The 25,495-nt window shown below is 33.6% G+C and overlaps 1 long non-coding RNA gene across 1 annotated transcript; it reads left to right on the plus strand.

The window, feature by feature from the left end:
* Nucleotides 1-367: 367 nt before the first annotated feature.
* On the plus strand, nt 368-25,103 carry LOC140843271 (uncharacterized). The gene is made up of 4 exons (XR_012120886.1): nt 368-467; nt 3,264-3,347; nt 7,848-8,019; nt 24,994-25,103. It is a non-coding gene; the product is annotated as an uncharacterized lncRNA (long non-coding RNA).
* The last annotated feature ends 392 nt before the right edge of the window (nt 25,104-25,495 follow it).

A 25,495-nucleotide genomic window follows, 5' to 3' on the forward strand; every position in this document is an offset into this window, starting at 1 on the left:
AAGATAAATCTGGCTCAGAGACAAATCCACATAAGACTGCCTTGAGCACTCAGAATATAGATCTCGGTTATGCGATGTGTAAAACGCACAATGGCCTGAATAAGGAGCTAAGTATATAAGTGCAAACAAACCCATTTTTATAGTTAGCATGGCATTTTGAATGGAGTTTTAAGCCTAAAGGACAATCTCCTACTTGCAGATGAAGATGGGGAATGTAACAGTAAGTACTGTTTTTATATATAGAAATCTAATAGAAAAATGTTCTAGAAAATTATGAACATAAATCAGATTAAGCCTGACTTCTTCTTTCCCCATAAAAACTGGAAAACTTTTCTACCCCTAACCTAAAATATTGTTTTTCTTCCAGTTTCATTATCTTGCTTTGGATTCATGAAAATTCTGAACAGTGCTGTGAGAATGACTACAATTTGAAGTATCTGTTAAATACAGCAACATTACATCAGAAGGTATAATCTCGTTCCTTGCATTATATAAAAGTTCTGCACAGAATTAATAAATAAATGCATATCTGGGAATCTGAATCAGTTAAAAATAGGCAGATAATACATATGGAAATGGAAATTTGGAGAATTTTTTTAAAGGCTAATTTTATTCTGATGCAGTGAAACATTTTCTTTCATGTATTTTTTCCCAATTTCTAGAACATTCACCTCATTAGGGTGTCACAAAAAGTGACAATATAAACAGTTTCCCACACATCTTCTGTAGGTTGTGCTAAGGGCTATAAAAATGTTACATTCTGACAATTTCATAGATCTTGCCAGATTAGGTCAAAAGATTTTTTACTTAGTGGAGAAATTTTTTCAGAGAGCAGCTAGATGATATTTTTCCCACATCCTAACATGTTTAATAAGATACCAGAAGGGGAGTTTTATCCCATTATAGAATAATATCTTATTAATGAAAGAACATTTGGAGAACTTTAAAAGCAGGATAATTTCTTATTAATCTAAGGTGATTTAATAAGGACTCTAGTTGGAGAACAACATTTTTACCAGAGAGTTTCTAAAGGTAACTTCTAGCTCTATGATTCTACAAGTAGTGACAATTTCTCCTAGATAAGTATCATCTGGTAAGAATATACAACCAGCTGCTAGGCCATGAAGTAGGCTAGGATTGTGCATTGAAAACAGGAGTGGAATGAAGACAGACCAAAAATAATTTTTCAATGAATAATTTTAATTGAACTAAGTAGTATAATTTCAACTGATTTTCTTTCCATTGTTAAATATTACATATTCTCCCTGAGAACTGTAGCTTCCACTGGGAAATCACTGGCAAACTAAGAGAAGTTCAACCCATTTGGCTTTGGAGTGGGTCATGGACTTTGGAGACCTACAGTGATTCTTTCAGACTACTAGGGGCCAACTCATAAATATCTATTTCAATGCTCTAAAATGATTAAATGACATCATGATGACCTAGTTTAAGGAAAATGTTACATGAGGGCCCTAAATGGCACCCTGGTGGCCTGAGTGAGTTAATGCAGTTTCCTTAAGTGGCCACTTCAGTTTGGTTTGCAATGTACAGAGCAGGGAATGTGTCCCAATAACTCACTGATAGCCTCATCTAATGTAAGTATATTAAGTTGAGAGAAGTCATTTGAAGGAGTCTATAATAGATCAGGTGGCAATTCTGATTAATATAGCAGCTCTGCTAAGGAAGGAAAAATGGAGCCTATGGAAATTCAATAATCCTATGGAGAAACACTGAATTATGTGCCTTTTAAAGAATATCTCAAGAGATCATGACACATGAACAGCTACACTTTATGTATAACACATTTGGAGAGCAAATGATTACATCTTTTATAGCAGGGACCGTGAGACTAGGAGAATGTCTTTCTAATTTTTCAATGCATCAGTATCATAGAGCTTTATACATCAGAATGGCAGATAGCAATAAGAAACTAATCTCTTCTAATCTCTTCATTTATATGAATGTTCTTACTACAAAAGTCAAAAAACATGTAACTGTTTTATATGTGGTTTAATATTATTAGATCAAATTCTACGATCAAGCTGGGCATAGAAAAAGGTGAGAAAAAATGATAGAAATAGAGAAACTGAAGAGAGAATTTTGAAAGGTCATGAACACATTTTGATATGCAAAAATAATTTGGTTAAATTAATCAATTAATAGAAGCACAGAAACATGAAACAAAAAGAACTAATCACCAGTCTTTTATTCACATCAAAAGTTTATTCACCTTAAAAGCTTACACATAAAAGCATATATATGTAAATGTATATGTATATATGTAAATATATATGTAAAGTCTAGAAATAGCCCAAGTAGAATCATATTTAAATTTGTATAATACAAATTGATTATTTGAGAAAGGAAACCTTTCATATCTATGGGCAGGAGAAGGATTTTGAGAGTCAATAGAATATAATTGTGAAAAGATGGATTCTTGGGGCATAACTTGGATCTAATTTTAGATCTTACTTTTAATAGCTGTATTACCTTGACCAAACCAGTTAACTGTTCTTTAGCTTCCTTATCTGAAAGTTGGGGAATATAATACCTATCTTGTTGTGTTGTGAGAGTGACAAAGATAACACATGTAAAGCATTTGGCATTTACAGAGTGTCTGGCTCATAAATGCTAGTCCTTATTATTCAATAAATGTCTAACCACTTAGAAAGCAACAGTTAGTTCCCCTTTCATATATTATATAAAAAAATAAGATGGATTAAGGCATTAAATGTAAAAAAGATAACTATAAAAGTAGAAAAGAAAACATATCTGAATATTTATAACAATCTTGTGGTGGGGGAAGCAGGACACACAAAACCAGACCTATGGAAGGAAGACTGCTGAAATTTTAAACTTTTGATGGAAGAAAATACTTACAAAAGTAAGAGACACATGGCAGAATTGAAAAATATTTACAGTGTATAATAATGTAAAAGGTTGTCATAATTTATATAGAGCCCACTATTAATTTTTCTAAAAAGTAATATTATACTGAGAAGGTAATGAATACAAACAGATAGTATTTATTGTAACTTCACTGCTCTTTCTAGTCTCAGAGCCTCCTCAAACTTTATCTTAGGTAACTTTTTCTCCACATGAAGGAAGCAGCTTGAACATTAGGTTAGCAGAAAGGCCTTTCCTGATCAATCTAAATTATGTCTTCCTAAATTCTTTCTCATGCCACTTTTTTTCTTTCTGTCATAGCTCTTGTTCTTTATCATGTATATTGTGTGTTGATTCTTCCTCTCTTCCCTCATTAGGCAATAACTTCACAGAGACAGGCATAGACCATTTGCCACTCTATGGTAAGGCCCTAGCATGGAGCAACATTTTAAGTAATGAAAGTGAGTATCATAAAGAGCCTTTCACACCATGTTAAGTCATTTAGCCTTTACAGCTAAGATAGTCACAGAAGAACCTTAAGTAGGATAAATCCTTCCTGGACTTCAGTAGAGGGTCAGTGGAGAATGAACTAGAAGGAGCATGCCTAGAAGCCAGTGGTTTATTAGAAAAGGAATTGAAACAATCCAAGAAATTATGATGCTCCAAACTAAGGAAGGTTAATGGAAATAGAAGAGGAATGGTTCTTAAGATATTTAAAATTAGGTTATTTTAAATGAAGCAAAATGTATATTTAGGGAAATAAATAAGAATAAAATTTGATTCTGGATTTTAGGGCACATTGTAATCCTCTAATACTATATCAAGACATTTGTAATTCTTTAAGGATTATAAAGCCAATGAAGAATTTTGAAAGAGGATTTTGATTTCCTTTTTGTATATTTTGCTTGTATGTTTCAAACCACCTTGATTAGCAGGGCTAAGTGATTTGGACATACAGAGTAGACTTCTAGAACCATAAAGAAGTTACATTTTTAGTACTAAGAATTAAAAGTCTTTAGGTCTAAAGTCATTTCAATGAAGTAATTTTGGGATTGTGACAATAGCTGTCAAACAAACTTCCTTTATCAATTATCACAACCACCACCACCATCATCACTTCCACCACCACAACCAGTAATAATGACAGCAATGATAGCAACAAATATTTATTGAAAAGTTACTCTGTATAAGGCATGGGGAGGGCTGTGCAGCACAGAGAAAACAAATAGTGATTCTACAGCATCTTACTGCACTGATGGACAGTGACTGTAATGGGGTTTATAGGGGGGACTTGGTGATGGGGGGAGTCTAGTAAACATAATGTTCCTCATGTAATTGTAGATTAATGATACTAAAATAAAAAAAAGAACCACAATAAATAAATAAATAAGTGACCATTAAGTTTATTCAAAATAAGGCATCATTAGTGCGACATCAAAGTTATCTTACAAACTGTTTCCATGCAACTCTCTGCATACTTCCTTTACTTCACTTTATGTACTAGATGTTTTAGTCAAAGCAGTCTATGTGACCCCCCCAACATTATACATGCTAATCATAATGCCCCCTTTCTTTCCCCTCTCCCCCTTATCCCTCCCTTCCCACCCATCCTCCCCAGTCCCTTTCCCTTTGGTAACTGTCCATTCTTGGGTTCTGTGATTCTGCTGCTGTTTTGTTCCTTCAGTTTTTTTCTTTGCTCTTATACTCCACATATGAGTGAAATCGTTTGGTACTTGTCTTTCTCCACCTGGCTTATTTCACTGAGCATAATATCCTCTAGCTCCATCCATGTCGTTGCAAATGGTAGGATTTGTTTTCTTCTTATGGTTGAATAATATTCCATTGTGTATATGTACCACATCTTCTTTATCCATTCATCTACTGATGGACACTTAGGTTGCTTCCATTTCTTGGCTACTGTAAATAGTGCAGCAATAAACATAGGTGTGCATCTGTCTTTTTCAAACTGGGCTGCTGCATTCTTAGGGTAAATTCTAGAAGTGGAATTCCTGGGTCAAATGGTATTTCTATTTTGAGCTTTTTGAGGAACCTCCGTACTGCTTTCCACAATGGTTGAACTAATTTACATCCCCACCAGCAGTGTAGGAGGGTTCCCCTTTCTCCACAACCTCCCCAACATTTGTTGTTGTTTGTCTTTTGGATGGTGGCAATCCTTACTGGTGTGAGGTGATATCTCATTGTGGTTTTAATTTGCATTTCTCTGATGATTAGCAATGTGGAACATCTTTTCATGTGCCTGTTGGCCATCTGAATTTCTTCTTTGGAGAAGTGTCTGTTCAGATCCTCTGCCCATTTTTTAATTGGATTATTTGCATTTTGTTTGTTGAGGTATGTGAGCTCTTTATATATTTTGTATGTCAACCCTTTTTCGGATCTGTCATTTATGAATATATTCTCCCATACTGTAGGCTGCCTTTTTGTTCTATTGGTGGTGTCCTTTGCTGTACAGAAGTTTTTCAGCTTGATATAGTCCCACTTGTTCACTTTTGCCTTTGTTTCCTTTGCCCAGGGAGATATGTTCATGAAGAAGTCACTCATGTTTATGTCCAAGAGATTTTTGCCTATGTTTTTTTCTAAGAGTTTTATGGTTTCATGACTTACATTTAGGTCTTTGATCCATTTCGAATTTACTTCTCTGTATGGGATTAGACAATGATCCAGCTTCATTCTCTTACATGTAGCTGTCCAATTTTGCCAATACCAGCTGTTGAAGAGGCTATCATTTCCCTATTGTATATCCATGGCTCCTTTACCATATATTAATTGACCATATATGTTTGGGTTAATGTCTGGAGACTCTGTTCTGTTCCACTGGTCTGTGTTTCTGTTCTTGTGCCAGTAATGGTCACTTATTTTGAAGAGAGTGGAGAATGACTTACAAATTTTGAGTAAAGTAGCTACTTGTGGAAACTTTTGTTTTAAGGTTTTAAAAGGACAAATCTAATGAGCACTTTCTGGGTGAATTTTAGAGGTGAAAATTCAAATTGATGAGACTGGTTACTATGGCAATATTTTTTTGGAAGGAATGTGAGAACCTGATGTGAAAAAGGAGAAGGAGGGAGTTTCTTCCTTACTTTTTGTTATGAAAAATTTCAAAATAAAAAAAGTAGAGAGAATGATAGAATGAGCCCCCAGATATTTACCACCCAGCTTCAAAAATTATCAATTCATAGCCAATTTATGTCTATTTCTACCTACCTCCTTCACCTTCTGGCTTTTTGAAGCTTATACATTTAACTTATATATACTTGAGAATGAATTTGTAAAATGTAAGGACTCATTAAAAATTATAACCACAACCATTACCACACATAAAAAAATGAACAATTTCTTAACCCAAAATACACTGTCAGTGGTTCAGTTTCTCTAATTTTATGTTAAACTGTTTTGTAATTCATTTCTTTAAATTGGTATCCAAATAAGGCCCATTCATTATAATTGGTTGATTATATTTCTTAAACATTTAAAATCTTTACTTTCATCATCCATCCCTTTTTTTAATTGAAAATTTATTTATTCAAGAGATCTTTGCTGACTGCATATCATGGTAATATTCACAATGTTCTTCTGTCTCCTGTATTTCCCAGAAAATTGTGGTTAAATTTAAAAGTTTAGTCACATTTGGGTTTATTTTTGGGGTCAAGAAATGGTTTATAAGTTTTGCTGTGCACTATCAGGGAGTAAATAGTATTTGTCTCTTTCATGTGTGTTATAGCAGCCCCCACAAAATAATGATATCCTAATTCAATAATTCATTTTCATTTATTAATTGAGATAGTACTATAAATAGAAACTTCCCATCAATAGTTTGATTGCCGTGACTTATAGTTCATATAGGAAATGCAAGATAAATGTTTACTGCCTTTTATGTATTACTTCTCAAAATAATGTGTTGGTTCCCTAGCCTTCTCCAAAGTTGCCAATGAGTTTCTTTCTTTGATGTATTTCAATCTATTGCAATTATACTTAACTGATGTTCAAATCATTCTCTTTGCCCACTAGGAAATCTCTTTAAGTTGACTTCTGCATCTTTTTGATACAGCTCTAATAGTCTTTAAGAACTTTCTAACTTTATTATATGATAAGTCGTCCCAGGATCATCTTCTAAGTTTTATACCCAGCACTCAGAATCAGCCATTTTCCAAGATTTTATTACTTATATTATGAAATGATATTTAAAACCACAAATGAGTGCTAGGTGTGCTCATTACTATAGTCAGTCATTGTTTTTGCATAGTTTCAAAGGACAAGGCTAAGAAATGTGTATTTTTTTAAAGATAAATTTTATTGGGAATTCATATTATTTATATTTATTATGAGTTCCAATTCAAATTCAGAAGTATATAGTTTTTACCTAAACTTATTGGTCTAACATGTATTTCCTGTTTCTCCCAAGCCAACACTCCTTGTTTTTTATAGTAATATAATTTCATATAATTTGTCATTTGCCTTTTCCCTTACTATAAAGACAAGAGTCTCATGCTAGCAATATAATACTGCTACCTACAGTCTACATTCTCAAACTGTGTAGTTAGATACTTTTTCATGTTTTGTTTTCTTAGACCTCAGAATACATCCAACAAAGGATATACAGTCTTATTCTTGTGTTTTAAAATCACTGTAAATAGTTCCTCTTTTGTGTTACATCACTTCTGTGTTACATCACCCATGCATGGATTCCATACTGTTTTAATTACCGAAGTTTACATTATGTGCTGATAACTTCTAGGGATAGCTTAGTCTCATTCTTTTCTTTTTCAGAGTTATCTTTATTTCCGGGTTTTACTAATTTTGTTTTCTGACTGAATTCTGTTTAGCCTTAGGGGGAAAAAAAACTAGTAGTATTTTTATTGTGTTGACACATTTACAATGTTAATTCTTCCCACCCAAGAATATGGTATGTCTTTTCATTTGTTCACTTCTACTTTTGTGTCTTTCAGGATTGTTTTGGAGTCTCCTGGATATGAGAGCTATTAAAAAGGTGAAATGGCAGGACTGGAATACAAGGGGAGAAATAGAGAAAACCAGGGTTTCCAGCCTCTTTTATGGAAAAACAATTTGTTTGTTTGACAGAAATGGGATTATCTGAAGAGACTGACATAGGGAATAATGGTGAGTTTTCATTTTAGTACCAGACCTGAGTTCTGTCCAAGCTTTAGTGTCAACTAAATATATCAAATCAAATATACATAGGAACAAATATGCTGAAAGCTGAAAGGAATTAGAAATAATCCCTGAGAATGTAAATCAAATTAGATAATTTTTCACTCAATTCAGTCACGTGACATAACAAAAATCTTCCTTCTAGAGGCTGAGCAGTTTCATGCAAAGTTGGAGAGAAAGTCTCCCTCCCCCACCTTGTGCCCAGCTTCTCACATCACAGCGCCCTCTTTACAGCTGCACCACCCCTGCTGCCATCTCCCCAATGTGGATTTGAATATCCATATCATGCCATAATCCTTCAAACAGTTCCCATGTCAAAATTCAAAGTCTTGTCCTGGGCTCTTCCTTCTCTCTCCCACCTCCCTGTATCTACCATCTAACAAGTCCTCTTGAGTCTACTGCCTAAAAAGCCCTTGAAAAAATTTCTTCCTCTTCTCCATTATAATTGCCTTATTCAAAACATCATTTTCTTACTAACTATATTGACATCAACTCTTCAATACCCATCTTGCTTCTTTATATTCTTGTTTCCTTTCCTATAGGACAGTATATGGTAGTATGTATCCTATTTGTAATATCTTCAAGCCATCTTCTGCACTGCTACCTGAGTCATCTTTAAAGATACAAGTTAAATACTTCTGTGACTCCCATTATTTAAAGCAAATTCCCAATGTATGTTCTAAAAAATGTCAATGTGTCTCAGGGCAAATGCTACATATTATGTTCTTAAGAGAGTAACAGGGTAAACTGGCTATAAGAAGCTCCCTCTGGTAGAGAAACCTGTTTAAATGTGTTCAACCTTATGGGCCTAGATTTATGTGATTATGGACTATTTTAAATACAGCTATCAATTTTTTGTCATCAATTGTTCTGAAACCTATTTTAGAATATATTGACAAAAAGAATAAAAGTTCAAACACCTTATCATGAATGGCCTTACTATTACTGTGGCTTCATCTTCTACAACTCCCTCTTTTTCCTGATATTCCATCATGGACTATAGCATTGCACAACACCAGGGGGCACAGTTCACACTGTTGTTAACTTCGTGGACAGTTCTCTCAAATTTGCCATTCTGATTTATCTCTGTACTTTTGAGTAAGCAATACTGTTATTCCTAACTGATTTTGCTTCCACCATCCACTTAATAAATTCCCACTCATCCTTTAAGATCTAGTTTAGATATCACCTTATCAGTACCAGTTTGAACATCATCAACACAGAGTCAAATCAGAAGAGATGTAATGACCCAAAGGATATATGCAAGGTGAAATGAAATCCAAAACGTATCTTTGTTAATGCCTATATTTAGGAATAAGTCCCCTTCATTAGGAAGAAGCCCCATGAAGGAGATTGAGAAGGAATTTTATAGCTATGGGATGAAAACCAATGGAAATTTTATCCTAGAGGCCAAGTCAAGTGAAAAAGTGTCCATGGAAAGGACAACCAAGGAGACACACTTGAGTCTTACCTGTGATCTTAATGAAGCAATTTCAGGAGAGTTATTGAATACTGCTAAATACTCCTTTATCCCTCACCCTCAAACTCCAAAAATACTCTGAAGATTTGAAGCTCTATTCACCATTGCAAAACACACATGCATGCGTGTGCACACACACACACACATGTGCATGCACACACATAAACACATATCACATTTCCATATAGAGAAGACCAGATGGACTAGATTGGCAGCTTGAGATGAAGTTTAAGAAAAGATGAAGGATCCTGGGGTTGAAGGAATTGAGCAGGCAAATGAGAAGGAAATTGTTAGGAAAGGGACTTTTCTCAGGTCTCTCTTTGGAGGAAGATGGAGATCCTTTTAAATGGGAAAAGTGAGGTACTTTTGATATGTAGTTGATTGTCTAATAGTAACAAAGTTTTCATAATTTCAAATGTTAATTGTATAACAAGAGTTACAAAAGGAAGAAGACAGCACTATAATTTGAAAATAAAATGAAATTGAGGAACAGATTTTTCTAGGCTGATGAAAAGAGGAACACATTGCAAAGGCAATAGAGAAGAGAGAATTAATGGCATAGAGTACTGCAAGATGATCTTTTTATATTTTGGTTTGTGTGTATGTTGTGGGACTGGGTAGATAGAGGGATTGGATCAGGGTAATAATTTGTTTCACAGTCAAGTCTCTGTTTAACGAAATCATTAAGTAACCTGTAATATTTCTTCATGATTTATGAAATGAAATAGGAAGTAATAGGAGGCCTCCTCCATACATTGTCACCAAAGACATCCAGAGGTCTTATCCTGCCTGGAATATTCCTTACATGTGACCCTTATTTCTTAGCTTCAAACTACACCTAAGAGCAGTCTTTTGTTCTCAGTGCTGCCAAAGCTTCCATCTTACAGCAGTGACCTCGGTTTAGCACCTGTTCATAAGATGTGTTTGCACAGTGTTGGTACGTTTTGGTGACATATATGTTCCCATCAAGGAGACTGTCATAGAATTCAGGAGATGTTAACATTTTTCCATCTGTGTGTGTGAAAGTGACGTTTCCTGTTAATTTTGTTCTCTTGCTGAGCTCTCCAAGCAAAAGCTTTCTGTGGGAGGCAGAATGATGTCATTATAGTCATAGCATAGATTTTTCAACCTTTAGAATGAGACATATTGTGGCATATATTTCACTACTTTTAAAAGCAGTGAGATAAAAACTTGGAGGATGATGATATCAATTTTATATTTTCAAGTGTGGGGGTTTCCAGAACCTTGAGAACAACTCCAGAGCTAAAATTTCCTCTGGCACATGGGTTTTCACTGTCGCCTCAGGAGAGGCAAGCCTATCCATGGATATTTGTGTTTAGGAGACCAACGGGGACTTGGCTATTTAATTTCAGAGGTATCTGATATTTGTGCAGGCAAAATAGTCTAGCACTGGTGACTTAAAAATAAAAATAAATCAAACTTCTACTTTTAGCTTTGACATGTAAGAGCTTGGAAGCTGTCACTGCAATTTTTTACAACCAGAAAAATGCTGAACGAACTGAAAATCCGTGACTTTTCTTGGACCTATCACAGAACTGAGGTAGCAGAGCAAACTGGCACCCTGAAATCTGGAGAGACTGAGAAGTCAGTCTCTATCTCCTTTCCTTAAGAAGTCACTGGGCCCTTAAACTATTGGAAACACTTAGATGATTTTGGTGAATTGTTAAAGGCTGAGTGTGGACTAGCATGAGAGTAAGAGATTTCTGGGGACTGCGATCTTAAGGAAGCCACCATACTTTATTGGATTTTGCCTCTAGGAAACATATCAGATTCTCATCTTGTGCCAAGAAAGATCCCCTCCGGCCTCTTACAGAAGAGGGGAAGAATAGCCATTGTGAAATACTGCAGGAGTGTTCTCATAATGAAGGACTACTCTTCAGCAGAAAGACTTTTCCAGAGCCCTGTCTACCTAAGGGAATGTCATTCTCTCCACTCCAGCTTTGTGCAGCTTTCCTGTAACACCTATGGGGAAAAAAAACTAAGAGCTATAACTTATGAAGTTTACAGCCCAGGTGCACAGGCCACTAAGACAGAGATCCATCATAATACTATAAAGTACTTCCTTTTCCTCATTCCCTCCCATTACATCAACAGGTATGCAGTATAAAAACAGTGCATTGTCCTCAAGGAGCTGAAAGACAGCTTTTATTTAAAGAATTCTTAGGAAAGTCAGACAAGTAAGACAAAAAAAAGACACTAAAGAAATTTGAAGCCTCTGGCACTTACAGCTGCAGCAGACTTTAAACACAGCCCTACTCCTGGCCACATTAACATGAAACCTTACACTAAAGGCCCATTTACCTCAGTTTCTATTACCTGATACATCACCCCTTGCTTTCAACAAAAAAGTTACAAGGATGCTAAAAGAGAAAAAAATCTAAAGATAAAACAAGCATCAGACCAGACTCATATGATAAAGGTGTTATAATTATGATACAGGGAATTTAAAATAACTATAATTATTTTTTTTGGTGCCAATGGAAAAAGTGGACATCATGCAAGAGGAGATGACTAAAAGTAAGCAAAGGGATGGAAACTGTAGGAAAAATATCAAAGAAAATTCTAGATATCAAAACCTCTGTAACAAAAATGAAGGATGCCTTAGAAGGACTCTTCAATAAACTTGGCAAAGCGAGAAAACAGTAAGTGAACTTGAAGATAGGTCACTATAAACTTTCCAAAGAGAAATGCAAAGAGAAAAAAAGAATGAAAAATGAACAGAACATCCAGTAAGTGTGGTACAATTACAAAAAGTATAACCTGCATGCAATTCAAATATCAGAATGAGGAGAAAGAAAAGAGATATTTGAAGTAATAACGACAAGGCTTTTCTAATATTAATGACAGACACCAAACCACAGATCTAGGATGCTCAGAAAATAGAAGCAGGAAAAGTGTCCACTCCCCCAAAAAAACCTCTAGACATATCATATTCAAACTGTAGAAAGCCAAAGACAAGCAGAAAGTGTTAATATTAGCCAGAATTTTAAAAACAGCTTACTTATGGAGGTTAAAGGTTAAGAATTACAGGAGACATCTCTTCTAAAGCTATGTTAGCAAGAAAAGACTGAAGAAAAAACATTAGAGAGGAAAAAAACTCAACCTGTAATTCTGTATCCAGTGAAATTATTCTTCAGAAGATGAGGAAAATATATAGACTTTCTCAAAAGTTGAGAGAATTCACCACTAATAGATCTTCCCTTCAAAAAATGTTTTTTAAACATTCTTTAGGGAAAAAAGGAAGTGATATAGTTCAGAAACTGAGATCTATATAAAGAAAGGATCTATATCAGAGAAGGTATAAATAAGGTATTTGTTAGAATTAAAATATTACATTTTTCTTATTTTAGTTAATCTAAAAGATTACTGTTTAAAAGTCATAATAGTAACAATGTATTGTGTAATTATAGCCAATGGATAAGTGGAATGGATGACAGCAATATCATAAGGGACAGGAAGGATAAATCAGAAATACTGTTAAAAGGGTCCTACACTACATGAGCTGCGGTATAATGTTATTTGAAGGTGGACATGGATTATTTAAAGGTGTATATATAAACTCCAGTGTAACTACTAAAAAATTTTTTTAATATGTATAATTAATTGATAAGCTAAAAATGTAATGACAATGGAGTCATATAAGATGCTGAATAAAAAACAGAGAATGCAATAAAATAGAGAAAAAGGAACAAAAAACAAACAATGAACAGAAACGTGGTAGTTATTGAACCAACTATTTCAAAATACATTTTAAATTCGAGTAGCCTAAATATTTAAATTGAAATACAGAGATTAGTCTATTAAAAAATAAAGACAGAGGTATATGATATTCTATATAGAATTTATAAATTCTAGAAGAAATCCACTTTAAGTATAAAGACACAGATAGTCTAAGTAAAGAACTGGAGTGAGAAATATCATATTAATACTAATCAAAAGAAAGCAAGAGTAGCTATGTTAATTTCAGATATAGCTGACTTCAGAACAAGAAAATTTAGAGATTAAGACATGCATTATATAAAGATAAAGAGTCAATTCTCCAAGCAGACATAATAATTCTTAAGACACACATATATATACACCTTAGCAAAAGCACGCAAACTGATAGAACTTCAAGGAGAAATACATAAATGCTTTATTATAACTCTGGACTCCAAAACCTGTGACAATAACTGATAGACCAAGAAGGCAGAAAATTAGTAAGGATATAGTTGTTCTAAATAGCATTATGAATCAACCAGTACTAATTAACATTTATAAAATACTCCATATTAACACTGGCAGGATACACACTCTTCTCAAGATTGCCTGGAACATCCTTAATAGTAGACCATATGCTCAGTCATAAAGCACACCTTAATAAATTTAAAAGAAAATAAATCATAATGAGTACATTCTCAAACCACAGTAGAATTAAATGAGAAATCAATATCACATAAATAGCCAGATAAACTCACAAATATTTGGATATTAAACAACACGGTTTAAAATAACATGTGTGAAGGAATCTCAAAAGAAATTTTAAAATATTGTGAACAAGATGAAAGTATGACCTGTCAAAATGTATGGGATTCTATAAAACCAGTGCTTAGAGAGAAGATTATAGCATCGATTAGAAAAAAAAATTGTAAATAATAATCTAAGTCTCCACCTTGGGAAAATAGAGAAGGAAGACCAATTTATGCCTAAATCTAAAGAAAATAAATAATAAATAATAGAGCAGAAATCAATGAAATTGTCAATAGGAAAACAGTAGAGAAAATCAGTTAAACCAAAAGCTGGTTCTTTGAAATGATCAATAAAATCAGTAAACCTGTAACAAGTTAACCAAGAAAAAATAGAGAATATACAAATTCAGTATGTTAGAAAAGAAATAGGGGTCATCACTACTGGTCCCAAGGACATTAACATGATAATGAAAGAATACTACTAACAACTTCATTCCCCCAAATTGGTACCTTATAAAAAAAGAACCAATTCCTTGCAAGATACAAACTACGAAAACTCACACAAGGACACTATCTAATTTGATAGCCTACATCTATTAAATAAATTGAATCAACAATTACTAACCTTTCAAAAAAGAAAGCATTGTCCCAGATAGTTTTATTGGTGAATTCTACCAAATATTTATGGAAGAAATTATACCAATCTTCCACAATTTTCTCCAGAATATAGACAGAGAACACTTCCTAACTCATTCTATTAGAACAGCATTACACTAGTACCAAAGCCAAACAAGAACATTGAAAGGAAAGACAACTATAGATTAATATTTCTCATGAACACAGATCAGAACTCCTCAACCAAATATTAGACAATTGAATTCAGTGCTGTTAAGAGAATAATAATAGAAGTCAGAGACCAGGAGAAATATTTGCAAAACACATACCTAAAAAGAACTTGTATCTGAAATACTACAAGTAATTCTTAAACCTCAACTCACAAGAAAACACATAACCAAATTTAAAAAGTCTGAAAAGATTACATGCTATATAATTTCAATTATATGTCATCTGAAAAGGGCAAAGCTATAGAGACAGTAAAAGATTAGTGGTTGCAGGGAGAGGGGAAAGAATTGAGTAAGTGAAGCAGGAGGATTTACAGGAAAGTGAAACTATTCCATATAACACTGCAATGGTGTATATGTAACATTACACATTTATCAAAACCCATAACAGAGTGTGGTACAAAGAGTGAAATAATGTACACAAATTTTTAAAAAATTATTTAGGAGGATGGAATGCAGTTATAAAAATGTAGCCTTGTTGCAAGTATATGAAACAATCTCACTGTAGATGGTGGGGATAAAAGGTGCTGACTTAAGAAACTTTAGAAATGAATAGAGTAAATAAGAATAGAGAAATAAGACTAAAAGCAAAAGGACTGTGCATAAGTACTATACTTAATAAAATTCGTCCCCCCATTGGAGTATGGGTTAACAGTTCGGATACTGCTATACTAAGATGGAATAATTAAGTAATTAGTGAGTTGTGGAAACCAGCTTTCTTACTGTTGGAGTAAGATTTACAAATAAGCAAATGGAGGAAAATAAGATGATCAGTGTGGTAATGGATTAGAGTTGAACAGATCAGTATAAATTTGTGTGGAGCTTAGTGTAGATACAGATGGTTATATAGTAATATTTATAGATATCTGTATGTACACAGGTTAAACACACACAAATATTGTTTTGCTTTGTCAGCTGAGCAGGCCTAAAAGAAGTGACATTCCAATAACAAAGAGGAAAAGAGTACATTTACTGCCCAGATCTTGGTTTCTAATACCACTCTCCAATAAGAAGGATCAGAGATCCATAGAGAAATGACTGATACTAGGCTTGGGACAGGAAATATACAAAGTGCGCTTTGAAACATCTTCTAGCACCAGAAAGTTGAGAAGTGCTAAACACGCACAAGCACACAGACACACACTGGTGGGATTATGTTAAAAGGGACACAAATTCCTACTGAAAGAGTTCTCAATAGCTGAGGGTAAGACCATGAGTAGAGAAATAAATGAAGTAGTATTGGACTTTAATGAAGGTATAAAATAAATATCCATAAGTCCAGACATTATTAATAAATGATTGAATAAATAAACAAGGGAGAAGAGACAAAGATCCCTTGTAAAAGAATTCCAGAAAATTTGTGTTGACACTTTGCCCTCAAAGAAATGGAACATTATTTTCAAGTCTTTAAGTAAGTACTGTGGATAGTGACTCCCTTCCAAAAAGTATAAAATGGAAAGGAGTAAAGACGATTACTTTACAGTGGAGAAACCTGAGAAACACTACCTCAGCCAGATGATCAAGGTCAGCATCAACAGTGATAAGTCTTGTCAATAATATGTACCATTGATACAATGTGAGGATAATGACCCTTCAATTCTATGTTCTTCCTCCCCCAAACTCATAACCCCAGTTTATAATGAGAAGTACATCAGAAAAATCCCAGTAAAGATTTTGCAAAATAATTATCACTACTCAAAACTGTCAAGGTCATTAAAAGCAAGGAAACTCTGATAACTGTCAAAATGAAGAGCAGCCTAAAAGGGCCTGAGAATTAAATGTAATATGGTATCTTGGATGGGATTCTGGAGCAAGAAAAAATTGGGAAAAATTAAGGAAAAATGAATAACATATGATAAAATTCATGGACCAATATTGGTTCATTATTGTAATAAATGTATTATACTAATGTAAGATGTTAATAATCAGGGCAACTGGATACAAAGTTTGTGGGATGTCACTACTATCTTTATGATTTTTCTGTAAATCTAAAAATTGAAAATAAAGTTTATTAACAAAATGTGAAATAGAAAAGAGACATCAAATAATTAGTGCTAATAAAAAATATTATATCATGAAACAAAGGTTATGACAATTAAATCATTTGCCCTGATGAGTAATTATTTTAGAACTAGTAGTCAGCATAGAAGTGACAAAAAGTCTCTGCATTATACATTTTGTATTAAGATAAATGAGAGAAGAGACCATTCTATTTTACCTTCCTATCTAATTTTACTGAGCAATTTATATTTTTATTTTTACCTTCAGAATCTTAAAATATTCTTCATTTTAAGTATTACTTCCCCTTATTATTAAAATGAATATATATTTATGGTAGAAAACTTGGAAAGTATCAAAAATAAAAAGAAGAAAATAATACCTACACATGTACCACCAGTTAAAGAACAGGTTTTTAAGACTTTAGTATTTTATTTTCAAGCCATAAATTTTTTTATTGAAGTATAGTTGATACCCAATCTTATAATAGTTTCAAGTATAAAACACAGTGGTTCAAAAGTTACCTACATTATTAAATTCTTACCCCATCTCATGCAGTCACAATCTGTCAACATAGGAGGATGTTACAGAATCATTGGTTGTATTCTCCATGCTGTACTACCATCCTAATGACCAACTAATATTATGATTAAGAATTTTTGTGCCCTTTGGTCCAACTCACCCTCCCACCCAGCCACGTCAGCTTCTCACACATAGTAACCACCAGTCACTGCTTAGTGTCTATGAGTCTACCGCTGTTTTTTTTTTTCATTTTGTTCTGTCTTGTTTTTAATTTCCACAAATAAGTGACATCAATGGTATTTGTCTTCCTGTGCCTGGCTTATTTCACTCAGCATAATACTCTCTAGGTCCAACCATGTTGTTGCAAATGACAGGATTTCTTTCTTTTTTATGGTTGAATAGTATTCTATTGTGCATATGTAACACCTCTTCATCTATTGATGGACACTTTGGTTGCTTCCATATCTTGGCTATTGTAAAAAGTACTGTGATAAACATAGGGGTGATATCTTCTTGAATCAGGGATTTGGGTTGTCTTCATGTAAACTCGTAGAAATGCAGTTTTTGGGTCATATGGTATTTCTATTTTTAGTTTTTTGAGGAACCTCTATACTGCTTTGCACAGTGGCTGTACCAATTTACATTCCCAACAACAGTGTAGGAGGCTTCCCTCTTCTCCACAATCCTTGCCAACACTTGTTTCTTAGCTTTTGGATAGTGGCCATTCTAACTGGTGTGAGATGATATTTCTGTGGTTTTGATTTGCATTTCCCTTATGATTAGCGATGTGGAGTATCTTTTCATGTACCTGTTCGCTATCTGTATTTCCTCTTGGAGAAATGTCTGTTCAGGTCTTCAGTCCATTTTTCAATTGGGTTATTGTTATTACCATTATTTGGTGCTAAATCATATGAGTTATTTAGATATTTTGGATGTTAACCCTTATCAGATAATTCATTTACAAATATATTCTCCTGTACTGTAGCTTGCTTTTTTTTTCTGCTGATGGTGTCCTTTGTTGTACAGAAACTTTTTATTTTGATGTAGTTCCACTTTTTCATTTTTTATTTTATTTCCCTTGCCCAGTGAGATTTGTCCAGAAAAAATTGCTCATGCTTATTTGCAAGAGATTTTTGCCTATGTTTTCTTCTAAGAGTTTTATGGTTTCATGTCTTACATTTAGGTCTTTAATTCATTTCCAGTTTACTTTTGTGTATGGAGTTAGACAGTGATCCAGTTTCATTCTCTTGCATGTAGCTGTCTAGTTTTCCCAAAACCAGTTATTGGAGAGAGTGTCTTCCCCATTGTATATTCATGGCTCCTTTATTGTATATTAATTGACCATATATGCTTGGTTTTATATATGGTCCCTCTCTTCTGTTCCATTGATCTATGGGTCTGTTCTTGTGCCAGTACCATATTGTTTTGATTACTATAGCCTTGTAGTATAACTTGAAGTCAGGGAGCATAATACCACCAGCTTCGTTCTTGTTTGTCAGGATTGCTTTGGCTGTTTGGCATCTTTTGTGTTTCCATATGAATTTTAGGATTATTTGCTCTAGTTTATTGAAGAATACTATTGATATTTTGATAGGGATTGCATTGAATCTGTAAACTGCTTTGGGCAGGATGGCCATTTTGGCAATGTTTATTCTTCCTGTCCATGAGCATGAGATAGATTTCCATTTATTTGTGTCTTTGTTAATTTCTCTTATCTGTGTACTATAGTTCTCAGAGTACAGGTCTTTTACCTCCTTGGTTAGGTTTATTCCTAGATATTTTATTCTGTTTGATGCTATTGTAAATAGAATTGTTTTCCTGATTTCTCTGCTAGTTCTTTGTTAGTATATAGGAATGCAACAGGTTTCTGTTTATTAATTTTGTATCCTGCAACTTTATTAAATCCAATTATTAGTTCTAATAGGTTGTTAGTGGAGTCCTTAGGGTTTCCTGTATATAATATCATGTCATCTAAAAATAGTGATAGTTTTAGTTTTTCCTTACCAATTTGGATGCCTTTTATCTCCTTATCTTTTCCAGTTGTCTTGGCTAGGACCTTCAGTACTATGTTGAATGAAAGTGGTGAGAGTAGACATCCTTGTCTTGTTCCTGATCTTAGAGGAAAAGCTTTCAGCTTTTCACCATTGAGTATTATGTTAGCAGTGGGTTTGGCATATATGGCCTTTATCATGTTGAGGTACTTGCCTTTTATACCCATTTTGTTGAGAGTTTTTATCATAAATGGATGTTGAATTATATTAAATGATTTTTCAGCATCTATTGAGATGATCATATGGTTTTTATCCTTTTTGTTAATGTGGTGTATCACATTGACTGATATACTAATATTGTACTATCCTTGCATCCCTGAAATAAATCCCACTTGTTCATGATGGATCCTTTTGATGTATTTTTTAGCAAGGTTTGCTAGTATTTTTTTGAGGATTTTTGTTTCTGTGGTCATCAGGGATATTGATTTATAGTTTTCTTTTTTTTGTAGTGTGTTTGTCTAGCTTTGGTATTAGAGGGCTAGCCTCATAGAATGAGTTTGGAACTATCTCCTCCTCTTCTACTTTTTGCAATACTTTAAGAAGGATGGGTATTCACTCTTCTTTAAATATTTGGTAGAATTCAATTTTGAAACCATCTAGTTTTTGAATTTGTTGAGAGTGTTTTTATTACCACTTTAATTTTGTTACTGGTAATTGTTTTTTTCAGATTTTCTCCTTCTTCTGAGGTCACTCTTGGAAGATTGTACTGTCTGAGGAGTCAGTCCATTTGTTCTAGGTTGCCCAATTTATTGACATATAATTTTTCAATTCTTTCTAATATTTCTTTGTATTTCTGTGGTATTCATTATGACTATTCCTTTGTCATGTCTCATTTTGTTTATCTGTGTACTCTCTTTTTTTAATTGATAAGTGGCTAGGAGTTTGTCTATTTTGTTCATCTTCTCAATGAATCAGCTTTTGTTTTCATTGATTTTTTCTATTGTTTCATTCTTCTCTGTTTTGTTTATTTCTGCTCTTATTTTTATTATGTCCCTCCTTCTACTGACTTTGGCTTTCCTTGTTTTTCCTTTCCTAGTTTCTTTAGTTGTGAATTTAGACTGTTTAGTTGGTTTTGTTCTTATTTCTTGAGGTAGGCTTGTACTGTTATGTACTTCCTTCTCAGAACTGCTTTTGTGACACCCCATGTATTTTGAACTGTTGTATTTTTCTTTTCATTTGTCTCCATGTATTGCTTGATTTCTGTTTTGAATTGTTCATTGATTCATTGTTTATTTAGAAGCATGTTATTTAGCTTCCATATGCTGTGGGGTTTTGTTATCTTTGTATAATTTACTTGTAGTTTTATACTATTGTGATCTGAAAAGATGCTTGGTACAATTTCAGTCTTTTTAAATTTATTGAGACTCTTTTTATGGCCTAGTATGTGATGTATTCTAGAGAAAGTTCCATGTGCACTTGAGAAAAATTTGTATTGTGCTTCTTTTGGGTGGAATGTTCTCTTTTTATCTGTTATGTCCATCTGACCTAGTGTGTTGTTCAGTGTCTCTGTTTCCTTATTTATTTTCTGTCTGGTTGACCTGTCCATTGATGTGAGTGGTGTGTTTAAGTCCCCTAATATGATGTTGGGTGCACAGATATATAATTATTGCATCATCTTGTTGGACTGATCTCTTTATCATTTTGTAATGTCCTTATTTTCCTCTTGTTATGTTCTTTGTTTTGAAGTCTATTTTGTCTAAGTACTGCTACTCCTGTTTTTCTCTCATTATTTGCATGAAAGATCATTTACCATCCCTTCACTTTCAGTCTGTGTATGTCTTTACGTCTAAAATGAGTCTATTGTAGGCAGCATATAGATGAGTCTTCTTTCTTAATCTATTCTGCCACCCTATGTCTTTCGAGTGGTGCATTCAGTCCACTCAGTTATTGCTGGATATGTATGTATTGCCATTTTATTAATTGTTTTCTGGTTGTTTTGTGGTTTAACTCTGATCCTTTCTTCCTCTCTTGTTTTTCAATAGTTTTCTTTAGTGTTGTGATTGGATTTCTTTTTTTAATTTTTTTGTATATCTATTATACATTAAACCATTATATTTTATTTTAGAAAATATTTCAAATATTATTAGAAAAGCATTTTTAAATTAATATCATATTTATAACATCACTGAACCTCATTTAAGTATTCTGCTCCACATTGTGCTCTGGAGTTTGAGTATATTGTGTCATTCAGTAAATAGTTTTTGCATAGGCAAATAACTTACATATAATTATATTAGTGAAAAAATATCATATAAATTATGCTTACATAATGACATTTTGACTGAGTGCATTTGCTAGTAAAATAACATTAGTCAACTGAGTTTTAAAACTATCCAAACTGATTGACATCTTAGACATAGAGTCAGTTTGATTGAAAATCCTTTTTACTTCTGAAAGAATCACTCATTTAATAAATATATGAAAATCTACTATAAGCTAGGCACTGTTGTGGGTTCTGAGTTGATATAGTTCCTGAGTTTATAGAGTGTATATTCTAGTTGTGGGAGCAGATAGATAAGATATATGTATGTATATATATATATATGTAATGTCATATGGTGATACATGCTATTGAGAAAAATATAAAAGAAGATACAATAGGAAACTAGTAAGTGTGGTGAGTGCAGGAAAGTTGTCTTTTGCTCATTGGGTTCTGGATGGTGGGGAGTACTTAGAATTTTCTGTGTCAGAGGGAGTCCTGGACTTTTTATAATTACTGTGGAAAGGTTTAAATGATATCTGCACCAAAAAAACTATACAATGTGCATAAGGTAGAAAATTTTGCAGGATGGTAGAATGGAGGTGTTTCCATGACCACCTTAAATTCAGAGGCCCTTTCTTAACTACTGTCCTTGTGACATGGAAGTCATGGAAAAACTTGTCTTACCTGTGGAGATCCTGTGTTCCTTTGTAACTACTGCCAATGGCAGCCCAAAGGTTAGAGGAAGCAACTGTCTAATAATATAGATGAATTTAACAAAAAAGCAAAGTTGCTTTGCCTCAGCCCCATGGTGTCAAGTCTGTCCATGAGAAAGCTCTTTTTATGAGAATTCTTCATGCCCTGGTTAAATAACTATGCTGTGTGTCTCCAAATAACTTTATACTTTGCAGCCTTAACTAGGTATCTTTCTGAACCTCAATATAATTGTCTATAGAAACGAAGTGGTGAGGTTTCTGTTCTAGCATGTAAAGAGCTTAAAAGTCTACATCCTGTCCTAACAACAAGCAAAAAAGCAAACATACTGGAAAACCAACAAATTTTCTTAGATCCATCATAGAAGCGAGATCACAGGACATCCACTGCCCTCCCCCAACAAGTAAATGAAGAGATATTATAATGTTCATATGTGAGAAGACTCATACATTGTCAAAATGTCAGTTCTTCCCAACTTGATCTATAGATTCAATGCAGTCCCACTCAAAATCCAATTTACTTTGTTGGTGTAAACAGATTCTAAAGTTTATGTGGAGAATCAGTAGACCCAGAATAACCAACTCAGGTCTGAAGAATTACAAAGTCAAAGGATGACACTACCTGACTCAAGATTTTACTATGAAGTGACAGTAATGAAGACAGTTGGTATTAGTGAAAGAATAGACAGTAGATCAATGAAATAGAGCAGAGACCCAGAAATAGCCTATGTAAATGAGTCAAGTGATCCTTGACCAAAGGAACACATTTAATATAATAAAGAAAAGTCTTTTGAGCAAATTGTGCTAGAACAGTGGGACATCTGCATGCAAAAAGATGAATCTAGACACAGACCTTACACTGTTCACAAAAATAACTCTAAATGGAACACAAACCTAAATGTAAAATGGAAGATTATAAATCTCCTAGAGTATAATATAGGAGAAAACCTTGGATATGGCAATGACTTTGATAAACACAAAAGGTACAATCCATGAAAAAAAAAAAACCCAGTTGATTAGCTGGACTCTATTAAAATTGAAAACTTCTTCTATGTAAAAGACAATACCAAGAAAATGAGAAGATAAACCAAGAACTGGGAGAAAATGTGTTCAAGAGAAACATCTGATAATGGACTGTTATCCATAAAATACAAAGAACTCTTAAAAACTCAGTCATAAGAAAATGAACAGTCTGATTAAGACATGGGCAAAAGACCTAGACAAACTTTGACTAAAGAAGGTATACAAAATGCAAATAAGCATATGAAAAGTTGTTCCACATCATATGTCATCAGGGAAATACAAGTCAAAACAACAAACGAGATACTGCTTTATACATTTAGAACAGCTAAAATCCAAAACACTGGAAATACTTGACTAGCAAGTATGTGAAACAACTGGCACTCTCATTTATTGTTGAGGGAATACAAAATATTAGACAGATTGACAGTTTCTCACTAACCTAAACATACTCTTAATATATCATCTAGCAATCACACTATTTGATATTTACCCATAGTAATGAAACTTATGTCCACATAAAAACCTGCACATCAATGTTCAAAACAGCTATTTTTCACAATTGCCAAAACTTGGTAGCAACCAAGATGTCCTTCAGTGGAAGAATGGGTTAAACTGTGTTACATCCAGACAATGGAATATTATTCAGCACTAAAAATAAATGAACTGTCAAGCCACTTAAAGACAAGGAGGAAATCTAAATGCATATTAGTAAGTAAAAGAAGACAGGCTGAAAAGGCTACATCCTGTATAATTCAAACTATATGACATTCTGGAAAATGCAAAACTATGGAGACAATAAAATATTAGTGGGCTGCCAGAAATTAGAGAGGGGAAAAAGATGAATAGGCAGAGCACAGAGGGTTTATAAGGCAGTGAACTATTTCATATGATACTACAATGGTCGTTATACATGTCATTGTGTATTTGTTAAAATCCATAGAATGTACAATATCATGAATGAACCATGCACTTTGGGTAATAGCAATGTGTCAACATAGCTTCATTGATTGTAATAAATGTGCCATTGTGATGTGGGATGTTGATAGTGGAGGAGATTAATACATATGGGGACAGGGAGTATTTGGGTCCTCTCTGTGCTTTTGCTCAATTTTGCTATAACTAAACAACTCTAAAAATAGAGTTTATAATTGAAAAAATTGAAATACATGGCTGAGTTGTCTAAGGAAGTATTCTGGTGAGAAAAAGGAAGTCAACAAAGCCAACAAAATTATTTCATTTTTCAGAATTTTAAACATATATTGCCATTAACATGAAAATATAAAATATAGAGATAAGGAAGCACATAATTTATTTTCATATGGCTTTACAATTGGCTTTACAATTATATAATGAAAGATAAGAAATTATTAGTTCCTTATTTTTAAAAAAGGGGGACTTCAGCTTGTATTAGCAACTGAGACAAAGCTGAAACACTAGACAAGTCTTGCAACTGTTGCCAGGAAGTTGAGCAAAGTTTAAAAGTCATTTGAACTGACATTTGAGGCAAGGTTTGTGATTTAAGGTTCAGATTGAAATAGTTGGTTATGTTTTATTTTGTAGTTTTAACTCAGGGAAATCAAGTGGTATATGATGAGGTGCTTTTAATTTATTTTTCAAATTTTAAGCTTTCTGAACTGAGGAGCTAAGTGTGAAGCCAGAGCCATACTGAAGATGGCTAGAAATCAGAGCTATAGAAGAAATGTTTCTTTCATTCAAAGGAAAACAATGTAGAAGGTAAGCAATTATTGACAATTTCTACTGGGAACTTTAAGCAATTTCTTTTTCTCTGTTTTTTTTTTTTCTTTCTACATAGTCACTCACCCAGAGTTATTCTGTTATTTTCTTCTTGGGTAGGGCTAGCAGGCTGATGACATAAAGTAAGTGCTAATGTGGTGGAATTATCAGAGCAGATACTGTCCTTAGCTGTATATATTCTTATTCATAGAGCAGTACATAAATCATTTTTTTCTCTTCTTTCTGCAGATCTCACAATCTAGAGCTATGTAGAAAATGTTTAAATCCATTCATTAGTCATTCATTCAGTGGTTATTTATTGAGCACTTACTATGTGTGAGGTACTATGCTAAGTGAAAGAAAAATCACTTTGTCCTCATGAAGATTCCTATT

This window comes from Manis javanica, chromosome 8, assembly GCF_040802235.1.
Source record: "Manis javanica isolate MJ-LG chromosome 8, MJ_LKY, whole genome shotgun sequence".
Taxonomy (NCBI): Eukaryota; Metazoa; Chordata; class Mammalia; order Pholidota; family Manidae; genus Manis; species Manis javanica.